Source organism: Pleurodeles waltl, chromosome 4_2, assembly GCF_031143425.1.
Source record: "Pleurodeles waltl isolate 20211129_DDA chromosome 4_2, aPleWal1.hap1.20221129, whole genome shotgun sequence".
NCBI lineage: Eukaryota > Metazoa > Chordata > Amphibia > Caudata > Salamandridae > Pleurodeles > Pleurodeles waltl.
Genome location: NC_090443.1, coordinates 125,508,184 through 125,521,180, shown reverse-complemented (window position 1 = coordinate 125,521,180; position 12,997 = coordinate 125,508,184). Strand labels below are relative to the sequence as shown.

Here is a 12,997-nt window from a genome sequence, read left to right as displayed (position 1 = left end):
GACATGCCTTTTGATGGCTCACGCCTTTTTGGTGAGATGCGAGTCTCTGCGCTTGAGAGATTCAAGGATTCTCGAGGTGCGGCCAGATCCTTGGGCCTCTGAGTGCCTGTTCGCCAGCAGTCTGCCTATTACCCCTTTCGAGGTTTCTGGAGGGGCGTGGTACCACACCAACCACAGGTTAGCCACTGTCCTCCGGCTTCACAGCATCCCGTGTGAGGACGAGGTCATAGTACCTTCAGACCCAGAGGGTCTAGCCAGAGGTCGGCCAACACCCAACCCCTCTCTACCGCAATGCCCAAGCCCTTCTTGTATGGTTCTGCAAGACCATGTCCATCCAGGTGGAGGGAGGATTCAATGTTCTCTCCCTCACTGGCGGTCCATAATATCAGACAAATGGGTCTTGCAGATAATACTGAAAGGCTCTTCCCTCCCCTTCCAGTCTTTCTCTCCCTTTATCCCTCCGGTAAAAGAATGGCTGATGGAGGATCATTTGATCTAACTCTGGAAGGAAGTTACGGCCCTCTTTGCCAAGGGAGCTATAGAAAGAGTCCTGATGTCAGAAGTAGGCAGTGGTTTTTATTCACGCTACTTTCTGATCCCAAAAAAGAACAAGGATCTTCGCCCTCTTTTGGATTTAAGTGTAGTCAATCTCTTCCTTAAAAAGGAGGGATTCATGATGCTCACTCTTGCTCAGGTCTTGTCTGCCCTTGACCAAGGAGAGTGGATGGGAGCGTTGGACATGCAGGATATGTATTTTCACATACCCATCCTGCCAGCCTACAGGCGTTACTTGCGGTTCAAGGTGGGCCACAAGCACTTTCAGTTTAACGTGCGCCCCTTCGATCTCACCATTGCCCCTCGGGTGTTCACCAAGGTGGTGGCGGTGGTGGCAGCTGATCTGCGATGGTTAGGGATTTCAGTCTTCCCCTACCTCGAAGTCTGGCGGTTGAAGGCTCCTACGCCCCAGGCTCTCGTCACCCACCTCCATACTATGGTGGACCTCCTGCATTTACTGGGGTTCACTATAAACGTGCCAAAGTCACACCTGACCCCTCTCAGAAGCTCCCTTTTTATCAGAGCTGTTCTGGACACAGTGCAGTTTCGGGCCTATCTCCTCCTGAGCGGCCAGTCGAGGATGTTCAGGTTACGATACCGATGTTTCGGCCTCTATCCTGGCTTTTGGTGAGACAGACACTGAGGCTATTGGGACTCATGGCTTCCTGCATCCTGTTAGTCAAACATGCCAGATGGCATTTGAGGGCTCTGCAAACAGAAACCTGAAGTTCCAGTGGGCACAGTATCAGGGAAATCTTACCAGCACGGTTCAGATCTCAGAGGGAACTGCAAAAGACCTGCAGTAGTGGTTAGTGAACTGCAGTTGGGTCAAAGGCAGATTCCTCTCCCTTCCCCAACCTGATCTCACAGTAGTGACAGATGTGTCACTTCTGGGATGGGGCTGCCATCTGGGAGAGGCAGAGATCAGGGGCCTCTGGTCTCTGGCAGAATCCAGGCTCCATATCAACTTGTTGGAGCTCTGGGCTATCCGGCTAGCATTGAAAGCATTTTTTCCTGTTGTGAAAGGGAAGATAGTGCAGGTGTTCACGGACAACAGAACGGCAATGTGGTATTGCAACAAGCAGGGCGGTGTGGGATCGTGGACCCTTTGTCAAGAGGCTCTGCGTCTTTCAACATGGCTGGTACAGCAGGGTATAACCCTGGTGGTTAAACACCTGGCAGGTTCTCTTAATGCCAGGGCAGACTAACTCAGCCGTCGATGCCTAGCGGATCACAAATGGTATCTCCATCCGGAGGTGGCCAAGGGCTTTCAGCAGTGGGGAGAGCCTTGGTTTGATCTGACCCCATCTGCAGAGCAATGTCCGCAGTATTGCGTGTTGGAGTTTCCAGGGTGGCAATCGCTCAGCAACGCTTTTCGTCGTGAGTGGAATTCAGGTCTCCTATACACATTTCCGCCCATACCGCTTCTGCCCAGAGTTCTCAAGAAGATCCGAACGACTGGGCCTAAGTCATCTTAGTGGCTCCAGATTGGGCTGAAAGAGTGGTATCCCGAGCTACTCAAAATGAGCATCAATCCTCCGATCAGGCTGCCCCTTCGAAAGGATCTTCTGTCGCAGCAGCAACTCTGCTCCTTCATGCGTGGCAATTGAGCAGCAGCAGTTGATGGCTTTCGACCTTCCTCCCTAAGTCTGTAGAGTTATTTTGGCAGCCAGACGTCCCTCCACTAAAACATTATACGCCTGCCGTTGGAAACGGTTTGTATATTATTGTACAGAAAGGTCTATTGATCTTCTTTCTGCTTCTCTTTCTGACATTCTTCAGTTCAGTCTGTCTCTAGCCTAGCAGGGTTCTGCCTTAGGAACTCTAAAGGGCTATCTTTCCGTCTTATCAGCATTTCTTCGGCTGCCTGACCAGCCTTCTTTGTTCAAATCTCCCATTTTACTTAGATTCCTCAAAGGGCCTGTACATGTGTTTCCTCCTACGTCCTTTATTATGCCTCAATGCAACTTAAATCTTGTCCTCACATTTCTCATGTGTGCACCCTTCAAGCCTTTGCATAACTGTCCCCTCTGGCTGCACGCCATCAAGACAGCCTTTTTTGTGGCAGTAACATCTACCAGGAGGGTTAGTGGGATGCAAGCCCTGTCATCAAAGCCACTGTATCTTACTAGCCATCCAGATACAGTGGTTCTCAGGCGATCACCCTGCCCACCTTTTTTGCTCCACCGCACCGCTCTAAAGATGAGGTGCGACTCAATCGACTGGACTTGTTGTCGTTCTACCTTGACCGTACAAGAGAGTTCCGGGTGGATGACCAACTCTTTGTGGGGTACATTGGAGCAAAGAAGGGTCGGGCAGTGCAGAAGCAAACCGTTTCGCGCTGGGTCGTTCTCTGCATTAAGATATGCTATGCATTGGCCAGGAAGTAGCCTCCCAAGGGCTTGCAGGCTCATTCTACTAGGGGCAAAGCTGCTACCACTGCACTAGCTCATGACGTACCCATCCTGGAGATCTGTCAGGCGGCAATGTGGCGGTCTTTGCACACGCTTGCTAAACATTACTGCCCGGTCAGGTACGAAGAGACGGGCACTTTGCCCGTTCAGTCGTACAGGACTTTTTAGTGTAAGGAGTAGTATCCACAGTCCATCGCCAAGAGGTTATGGCTTGGGTATCTATTCAGAGGTATGGAATCTGCAGCTAGAAGTCTCTATCAGATGAACAAGTTACTTACCTTCGGTAACGCATTATCTGGTAGAGACTCTATCTAGCTGCCAATCTCTAGATGTCAGTCTTTTCTGGATTTACATTCTGTGTATTATTCCCATTATTCCGCCATCTAGTTGGGTCTGGAATATTGCCATTGTGGCTGTAGTCCTCCTTCTCTCACTCCTTTTTTTTTTTTTTTTTTTTTTAATAAACTTCTGCGCTTTGACGGATCCACCATTTGGTGCTTTGGTGAACCTTCCTGTGACATCATACGCCCTCTCCTTAAGCTGTTTTCGTAGTCACTATCTTCAGATTCTTTTTTTCCGCCTTTGGGTCTGGATGCTCAACTGAAGGGCCCTAGGTCATGAAGAAAAAATTGATTGTTTCAAACTTTTCATCAAGGAGTCAGAGGAAATCTACACACCATTGTCGAAGAAGGTACCAGTTAACACTACACCATTGAAAGGAGAACCAATCGGTGAGGAGAATGGCTGGACGGGCGACTCTTGGGTTTGCATAATGGAGAAGAAACCATTCAAGTTTTGCAGCAACTGCCATCACAAATTTGCTCAAAAGCTTCAACAATAGGTTTGTAATATTTGTCTTCCTCTTGAACACCAGAGTGAGAGTTGTGAAGCGTACATGGCATTCTAGTCAAAAACGTTGAAGGTGACAGAAAAACAAAGGGACACACATCACGCGATGTAGAGATATAAACCTGCACCTTCCCTGAAAGATCTGGGACTCAAGCGACAAAGACTACAACATCGCCGAGGGGGCTGAAGGTGAATGCTTGGACGCGGAGCTATTAAATGTTGAGGGAGAGCTTTGAAAAGCAAAAGAGAAGATGACTGTGGTAACCCTAAAAAAGCACTGATGGAGAAACTGTTTTCAGACTCAAAATCGATAAAATCTGCCTTGGCAACAAACTGACTTAAAGCAAGGTTTATCAAAAAGATCCCCTCGGATCTCTTCATAGGGGTACACAGGAGGAAAACATTAGGAAAAGACCAAGAGGTCTAAAGACGATCATTTCTAAATGTTTCCATGTCGAAAGACTCGAAGACAGCAGAAACCCCCCACAAAGGCTCTGGTTGAGATGCCGAAAAAAAGACAACTCAAGAGGGCTCAGAGTTTACAGAAATGCTGTGGCAGAATTTAGAGTCAGACTCTCCTGAAGAGGGTATTGACAATTACCCATCGAGACCGTCTCCATCTGATGACATCACCATGTATGGGCAGGTGATATTGAGCAGCTGACAAATACAGTGTACAACTGGAAGATGAAAAGACACAATCATGTTTTCTATTAGAGACTCTTTTACCATCGCAAACAAAGAACCAATCTTTGTCCATGCTCCCAAGCATTTTAGATCAAGGCAGAGAAGTCTTTAAGGAGCCTTCAGCATGCAGGGCCATAACACCACGAGCTGAGAAAAGATATAAACATTTTACCAAAGGCCCAGCTAATATTAAGAGCACAGTACCTGCTGACTCAATTATCACAGCAACTGCTAGAAAATAAAAGTCAACATCCTGGCGAAGTCAGGGCCACCGCGACAAAGAAAGTAAAAAGATGGACTTGGTTGGGAGGAAAGTTCGAACGAGGTGCAGCTAATCAGTGCAGGGTAGCTAATTCTGATGCCCTTCTTAACAGATATACCTATCAGCAATAGGAAGAAACTGTGGAGTTAATGAAGTTAAAAAGATGCAGTAAGAGGGTGTTCCACAAAAAGATATCAACAAAGGAAACTACTCGACTTATTTCCTAATTCCAAAACCAGATGGAAGTCTTCATCCAGTTCTGGATCTAAGATTCATAAACAAATTAAGCAAAACACTAAATTTCAAAATGACAACTCTACAAAAAGTCATTCCACAACTCCAAAAAGAGGATTGCTTTGCAACAATACACCTAGAGGATGCTTACTCAAACATTCCAATGAACTATAATCACAAAAGATATCTACGGTTTATGGTGAACAACAAACATTACCCATTCAAGGTTTTAGCTTTCTGCATCAAATCTGCACCAAGGGTGTTTACAAAATGCTTGTCAGCAGTGGCAGCATACCCCTACTTAGATGACTTGCTTATAAGAGCACATTCTGACAAAAAATAAGAGGATATTCTAAAAGTGGTATCAACCCTATACAATCAAGGATTTTCAATAAATATAGAATCATCATTAACAAAATGAGAACAAGTAAAGTTGTTTCAAGGAGCAAGAATCAGCACAGTAGAGGCAAGAGCTTATCCCAGCGAAAAGAGAATAGAATCCATTCTACATGAAACTCCATCTACCAGAAGGGTCAGTCTCTGACAGCGAGGACAGTGGGGAAAATACTAGGAAAGATGGCTTCTTGCATACCTTTAATACCAAATGCGAGACTACATATGAGACAGATCCAGTAATTGCTACAGGCACAGTGGTCACAAACAACAAGAAGTTAGGAAGATCTAATGGGTGAAACTTAAAAGATACAGGAGGAAATGGCATGGTGGAACAGATTTTTTTTAACAGAGGGAAGATTATGGATACAACCAACTCCAACAGTAATCATCAATACGGATGCCAATCACTTGGGTTGGGTGCTCACATAGGCACTTTGAAAAGTAGAGGAATTTGGAAGGAACAAGAAGCGGCACAACATATCAACATCCTGGAACTAAAGACCGTGCTCCTAGCCTTAAAAGCCTTTCAGAAGCAGTTGTGGGGAAAGGCCATACTAACCCAAACAGACAGTACAACTGCAATGTTTTGTAACAACAAAAGGGGAACTCAATCTTACCCTTTATCAAAACTAGTGCAAGAAATTTGGATTTGGGCTCTACAAACAGCGATTCATCTTCTGGGGAAGGACAATGTTCAAGTGGACAAATTAAGCAGAAAGGCTACATCAACTCACAAGTGGGATTTGGATTAATCAGTACTCAGACATATTTTTCATCAGTGGAGAACACCAGAAAGATATATTCGCAACAAGTGCAAAATGCCCAAACTTCGCATCCAGGAACCCTCACCACCAGTTCCTGGGAAATGCCCTGTCGATAAAGGGAAATTTGCACATGCTTTTTCCTCAATTCCTCTATTACACAGAGTAATCAACAAATACAAACAGAACAAAGTAAAAATAATTCTGCTTACGCCATAATGGCCAAGACAAACTTGGAACTAAATACAAATGTCTCAAGGAAACATTGCAAAACTTTCAAAAAGACAAGAGCTGCAATCAGTTCAGAAATGCAGTATGCCATCCAGAGCCAGATTCCTAGAAACCAGCAGCTTGGCTCATGAAGACATAGAATTTGGACATCTAAACCGATTTGAAAAGGCAATGGCAGTGTTAAAGAGAAGCCAGTAGATCAACAACTAGAAGGTGTTACAAAGCAAAATGGCAAAAATATTCAAATTGGTGCACACATTCAGAATCATTACATCAGATCACTTCAGAGGTGACGGTGCCTAAATGCCTCACACATCTTAGATTGCAACCTCACATATACCTCAGTAAAGGTACATTTGGCTGCAGTTGTAGCATATACAAGGGAATGTTCAGGGAAGAAGATGAAGAATAAAAGAAAAATCAGCAACAACAAAATAAATCTGAAGATGGCTACAACGAAAGTGGCGTAAGGAGAGGGTGTATTATGTCACAGGAGGCTGAACAAAGCACCCAATGGTGGATCCTTCAATGCCCAACAATTATAAGAAAAAAAGAGGACGACTATGGCCACAATGGAAATATTCTGGACCCAACCACTGGATGGCAGCATAATGCACAACATGTGAATCCAGAAAATTCCTCGAGCTGCAAAACTACCATCACGGGTAAGAAACCATTTCGTTTTTTAGTGCTGATTTTCAGGGCATTGCAAGGGATATGGGGCCTTTGCCCCACCCGCCCACTCCCTCCCCCCACCCCCCTTTTATGACATTACTCAGCCCTTCCTTGAGGATAACTGGTACATGGAGTTGGATAACACCAGCAGCCTACCCAGACTCCGGGTTGGTCTCTTCTCCTGGTCCTGCCACCAGTGAGAGTGTATGGATAGTGATGGTTATGAGGAAGGCATATGAGGCCCTTGATTTCCTGCCTCCATCAGTGGAAGTGAAGACTAATGTCTTAACAGAGATGCTCCAACAAGGGCACATTTGTGAGGAGCACCTGCTCCCTTTTTACGAAGACCTCACGGATGTCCTCTCTGTGGTCTGCTGCAAACCCTGCTCAGGGGTTCCAGTCAATTGCTAGTTTGCCACCTGTCATCTCTCTGTACCTGGGGACTCGACATGTTCACTCAGCACCCCACCAATGCAAGTTTGGTGGTGCAGGCTTTGACAGCAAGAGTAAATCCCGGGGCTTTTCCCACTCCACCCATGTACCACGACTGCAAAAGACAGGATACATTTAGCAAGAAGTTTTTAACTTATGTCAGCCTGTCCTTGCGGTCAGTTAATATTGCTCGCCTTCTGTGGTACTACTCCCACACTCTGTAGGACTTGGTGGTAAAGGTGCTCCCCATGGTCTTTGAAGAGGCCCGGGCGATCCTCACCAAAGTCTTGTTTGATGACTGGACCATGGCAAAATTCGTCATAAGGTGTGGATTGGATTAGACTGACTTCATAGGCAGAGCAGTGAGCTCCAAGGTGATTGGCTGGGGTCCATGGGCTTTTTAGGGGATGTTCAGGTGAGCCTCATGGATATGCTCTTTAATGGCACTTGCCAGCTTGACGAAAAGCAGGATGCAGCGCTTGATCGCTTTAAGGATAGCAGGGTCACAGCTCGCTCCTTGGGTGTGATCATTTCCCCTCAGCACCCACATTTCCTCCATTCATCCTTCTTGTGGCTACAGCAGAGGGCTTCAGCCCCACCAGTACCAGCCATACCCACAAGACCAGCAGGCTACCTTGCCTTTTTTGTGGCTGTGGCAGAGGATCCTACAGACTTGTCAGATGCCAAGGTCACTACTACCCAATCCTCTACTCTTTTTGCTGCTCCCAAACCTCTTTAGTGCACCCTCGGCACCACACCGCCATTTGGTAGATGGCAGTATCTGGCACTTTTTTTTTTTTTTTTACCAGAGTGACATAATGTCACCTCAAACAAATAGGCTTTAGAGAATGTTTGGTGGAAATATGCCTTTCCATTCCTTGAACTCCCACCTTCTTTGCCACCAAGCAACAGCTGTCAGAGGACTACCTATCCTTGTTACATCAGGAAGTGCAGACTCTTTTGGCCAAGGGAGCCATCCAGAGGGTTCTGACGCCAGAAGATTAGGATGTGGCTGCTACTTCTACTACTGTCTAGTGCTGAAAAATGACAAAAGCATCCACCCTATTCTAGCCTTGCGTCCTCTCGACTCTTTCCAGAGAAAAGACAGGTGCAAGCTGCTCACCCTTGCCAAGGTCCAGTCCTGGCAGTGTTGGACTTGCAGGACGCTTATTTTCATGTGACCTTCTTGCAGGCCCCTAAATATTAGCTTGGGTCACTGTGGGCCTAGTGCATTTCCAATTTGCTGTGTTCCTCTTTGGCCTCACCAGTGCACCACGGGTGGTCACAAAAGTGATGGTAATGGTTGCTGCTCATCTTCAATGTTTAGGGGTTCCAGACTTTCCCTACCTCAATGGCGGGCTGCTTGAAACTGGCTCGCCTCAGGCAATAGTCCCTCAGAACTTTCTTTAGTCATTTGGGTTCACGATCAACCTGCTGAAGTCATATTTGACTCCTTCCCCGATGCTTCCATTCATCTGAGCCATTCCAAACACTGCAGTTTTGCCTTCTCTTTGGCATGGCGAGTCAGGACATTCGGGCTGTATCATCAAGGTTTCAGCATGTTTTCTGAATTCAGGTGAGACTGATTCTGAGGCTGCTGAGTTTGATGACATCCACCTGGTGAAGCATGCCAGCTGGCACATGCAGGCTCTGCAGTGGGATTTGAAGACCCAATGTGTAAAACATCAAGGAAATCGCTCTGATCGTGTCCAGATTTTGGAGGTGACTGCAAGAGATCTGCAGTGATAGCCAATGCACCGCAGTTGGGTCAGTGGCAGACCCTTCTCCCCTCCCCAACCATATCTGACAGTGGTGACGGATGCGTCTCTCCTGGTGTGGGGCAGCCATCTAGGAGAGGTGATGATCTTAGGCCTTTGGTCTTCGGTGGAATCCTGACTCCACATCAGCCTACTGGACTGCTAGGCGATCTGGCCGGCATTGAAAGTATTTCTACCCTCCATCAAGGGAAGGCTACTGTAGGTGTTCACGGCCAACACCACTGGTATGTGGTATTGCAAAAAATGGGGTGAGGTTGTGTACCCTTCATCAAGAGGTTCCGCGTCTCTCTACATGGCTGAAATGTCTGGGCATTCCCTGGTGGTTCAGCTGCTGGTGTTCATTTTGAATGCTAGGGCAGATGCACTCAGCCAAAGATGACTAGTGGATCATGAATGGCATCTCCATCCAGAGGTGCTACAAGGTCTATTTCAGCAGTGGGGAGAGCCTTGATTAGATCTGTTCACAAGCTGCCAAGAATGCGCATTGTTGGCAGTTTTGCATGCTGGAGTTTGCATAGTAGCTGTTTCTTTAAGATGCTTTTCATGTTGAGTGAAGCTTAGGCCTCCTGTATCCCTCTCCACCCATACCACTCCTGCAGAGTTTTCAAGATCATCAGGAACAACCGGGCCAAAGTCATCCTTGTGGCTCTGGACTAGGCTTGGAGAGTTTAGTAACCTGAGCTATCGAGCATGCCGCTGGTCCTCCGATCAGGCTACCCCTCTGGGATGATCTTCTGTTGCAGCAGCAGGGTGAGTTCTCCACCCAAAACGGTCAATGCTAAACCTTCATGTATGGAAATTGAGCGGTGACAGTTGGCAGCTTTCGACCTTTGGCCCAAAGTCTGCAATGTAATCTTGGCAGCAAGACGTCGTCCTTCCAAAACTATATATGCCTGCCATTGGGGCAAGTTTGTGGAGTGCAAAGAAACAGGATGACCCTCTCTGCTCCCCCGTCTCAGGCCCTTCTCTTTATCCTTTCTTTCACCCTGCAGGACTCTGCTCTGGGCACCCTAAAGGGCTATATTTCTGCCATCTCAGCATTGGGGTTGCCAGATCAGCTTTCCCTCTTCAAATCACTTGATGTAAATAGATTCTTGAAAGGGTTGCAACAGGTTTTCTCCTTTCATCATGCCTCGGTGGGGCCATAATTATTGTCCTAACATTTCTGATGTGCACTCCCTTTGAGCATATATAGAATTGTCCCCTCCGGCTCCTTACCATCAAGACGGCGTTCATGGTGGCCATAAAGTCTGCCTGGAGGGTCAGTGAGCTTCAGGCTTTGTCATCCAAGCCTCCCTAACTGAAAATCTACTCGGACAAGCTTGATCTGCGCACTACAGCCTCTTTTTCTGCATTAAGTCATCACTCCCTTTCATGTAAGGCAAATCGTCACTCTTCCTACTTTTTACACTCTGCCACATCCCTCCAAGGAAGAACGGCTGAACTGTCTGGACCCAAAAAGAGTGTTGTCCTTCTACCTTGAACGCACAAGAGTTCTAGGTGGACCACCAACTCTTGGTGGGATATATCAGAGTGAAGAAGGGAAAGGCTGTGCAGAAGCAGACTATCTCCCGATGGATTGTGCTCTGCATTAAGATCAACTATGCATTGCCCAAGAAGCCACCTCCCAAGGGCTTTGCGCACACATTCCACCAGAGCTAAAGCTGCAACGACTGTTAACACGCAAAACTGACATCCGCTGTCTGGGGTGGCGCCAATGTAGGCACAGCGCACGTCCCTTCTGGCGCAGCCAACAACGTAACGTGGAGCTGAGCGATGCCACTTAACGGCGCGCAGGAGTACTGCTCACAAAAAAACATCCAGATAATTGAGGTAAGGAATCTGTGGCTAGAAAGTGTCTACCAGATAAGGTTTTACCAAAGGTCAAGAACTTGTTCTTCCAGGTGAGAGGATGGTTGTTAGGTGACCGTGTCAATGCCCACGATGGGTAGTAATTATCTAGTTTATTAGGGCTCACAGTAGATTTTTATTCAGTATGCTTGTGATGATTGTGTGTTTATGAAATCTGGGTTAACTCCACTGGGTTGGTAGCTGTAGTTAAGGTTGGTGATTACCATTGTGAATCCTGGGGGTCAGCATTACCTATATCCAAAAGAGGGAAGAATGTTTTGAAGGGCACTAACATATTGCTTGTGTTAGATTCCGTGAACAGTGCAGAAAGAGCTTAGAAGAGCAGGGCTATGGTGGCAGTGTGAAACCCTAATGTGTCAATGTGGTTGGTCCATGTTAAAATACAGTTATGTTTTGATCCATCTTCTTCCCGGTACTCTACCTTGACGCTTCAGGTGGCAGAAAAGTTGGCAGAGACTGCCACTATAAGATGAATTGGCCTTAAAGAATGTTTTTGGGTGGAAATGTGGGACAGAGTATCCAGATTTGGACATACTTTGAATTTCATGTGAATGAGATTGTTGACCAGCGCTGAAGAGTTGTTGAGTCAAGTCCTGGTTATGGTTTGGAAGTGGAATCCACCATGTAGTCTGAGGACTTGGATATTATATGAATTTTTAACTCCAGATCTTGCATTTATGAGGGGGCTTTGATACTGAATCACTAAGAGAAGTAATGGGGGGGGCAAGGTTGATGGAGCGTGTGGAGGCTTGGGAGCTGAAGAAAGAGAGTTGTTTGAGGAGGGGATCAAAAAGTGTTTGAGGCGATCAAAAAGTGTTGCCCCATTTGAGTAGAGATCAAATCTATGAAAGAGAACTGTACATTTGTGATTGCTGATAGTCTATTGAAAGATTGCAGTGATTTGGCTGGATCATCATTGGAAATATTATTGCGTATGTTTAATTTGATCGAAAAACTGTGTGTTGGAGGTGATTATAAACGTTTACCTTCAGCAAGTACCATTCATTCCGTGTGGGATGGCAGGTATTGTGTTAGGGTCCTTTCCATGGCTTAGAGGAGTTTGGTGATGCCTTTAAATCGACATAGGTAAGTAGCAGCATTTAGAGGTGCTCAGAGTGGGCAATGAGTACATTAGATTTAAATTAAAAATGTTAAGGAGTGGAATTGCAGTAGTTTGAAGGAGAACTAATGGTTGAGTGTGTGGCTTGAAGTTCCGAAGCAGAATTTACTTGACGAGCACGAAGGGATCACCAAATTGAGATCACTGAGGGAGCCATAGCTGGTTGTACAAAGTCAGCATGAGGAGGCAGAACAAGAATTACTAACTGGTATTTGCTAATGTATGGTGAAAGAGGATTTCTTAGGTGCCTGAGAAGAGACAAAGGCAATTCAGGTTCGGTTTATCCTTAGATTGCACATGATGTTGGCCTGACGAGCCCACATCTCAGGTGAATGCTGCATGTACTCACTAGTTTTGGGCGAGAAAAGAATGTGTTCACATATTCAAAATATATTATTTTTTTTGTATAGCAGACATGAAAATGAGCGGTGTCATGGGCCTGATCCAGTATGATTTATAAGTCTCCCGTCGAGTCAATGGTTATCACATCATGATTGTATATAAACCCATCTAGAATAACACACACATCATGCTTTTCTGACAAGCGAATGTTCTTAAATTGCCCTCTTTTTAGTTTGTTTTTGAGTGTATACAGACACACAAACCACTGTTGCCTCAAGAGTTTAGTGAACATATGCATGTGTAAGGTTTTTCCATTGTCCTGCATTATCCTGTTAGCCTTGTGATTGGGCTAATTAAATGACTAATCAGATTCTTCACTACAGTTCCCT

General features: G+C 46.0%; 1 protein-coding gene across 3 annotated transcripts in view; it reads left to right on the top strand.

Annotated features, from left to right (window-relative positions):
- The window catches only part of SPRYD3 (SPRY domain containing 3), a 472,005-nt gene that overhangs the window by 456,669 nt on the left and 2,339 nt on the right, over positions 1 to 12,997 (top strand). The window lies entirely within an intron of this gene.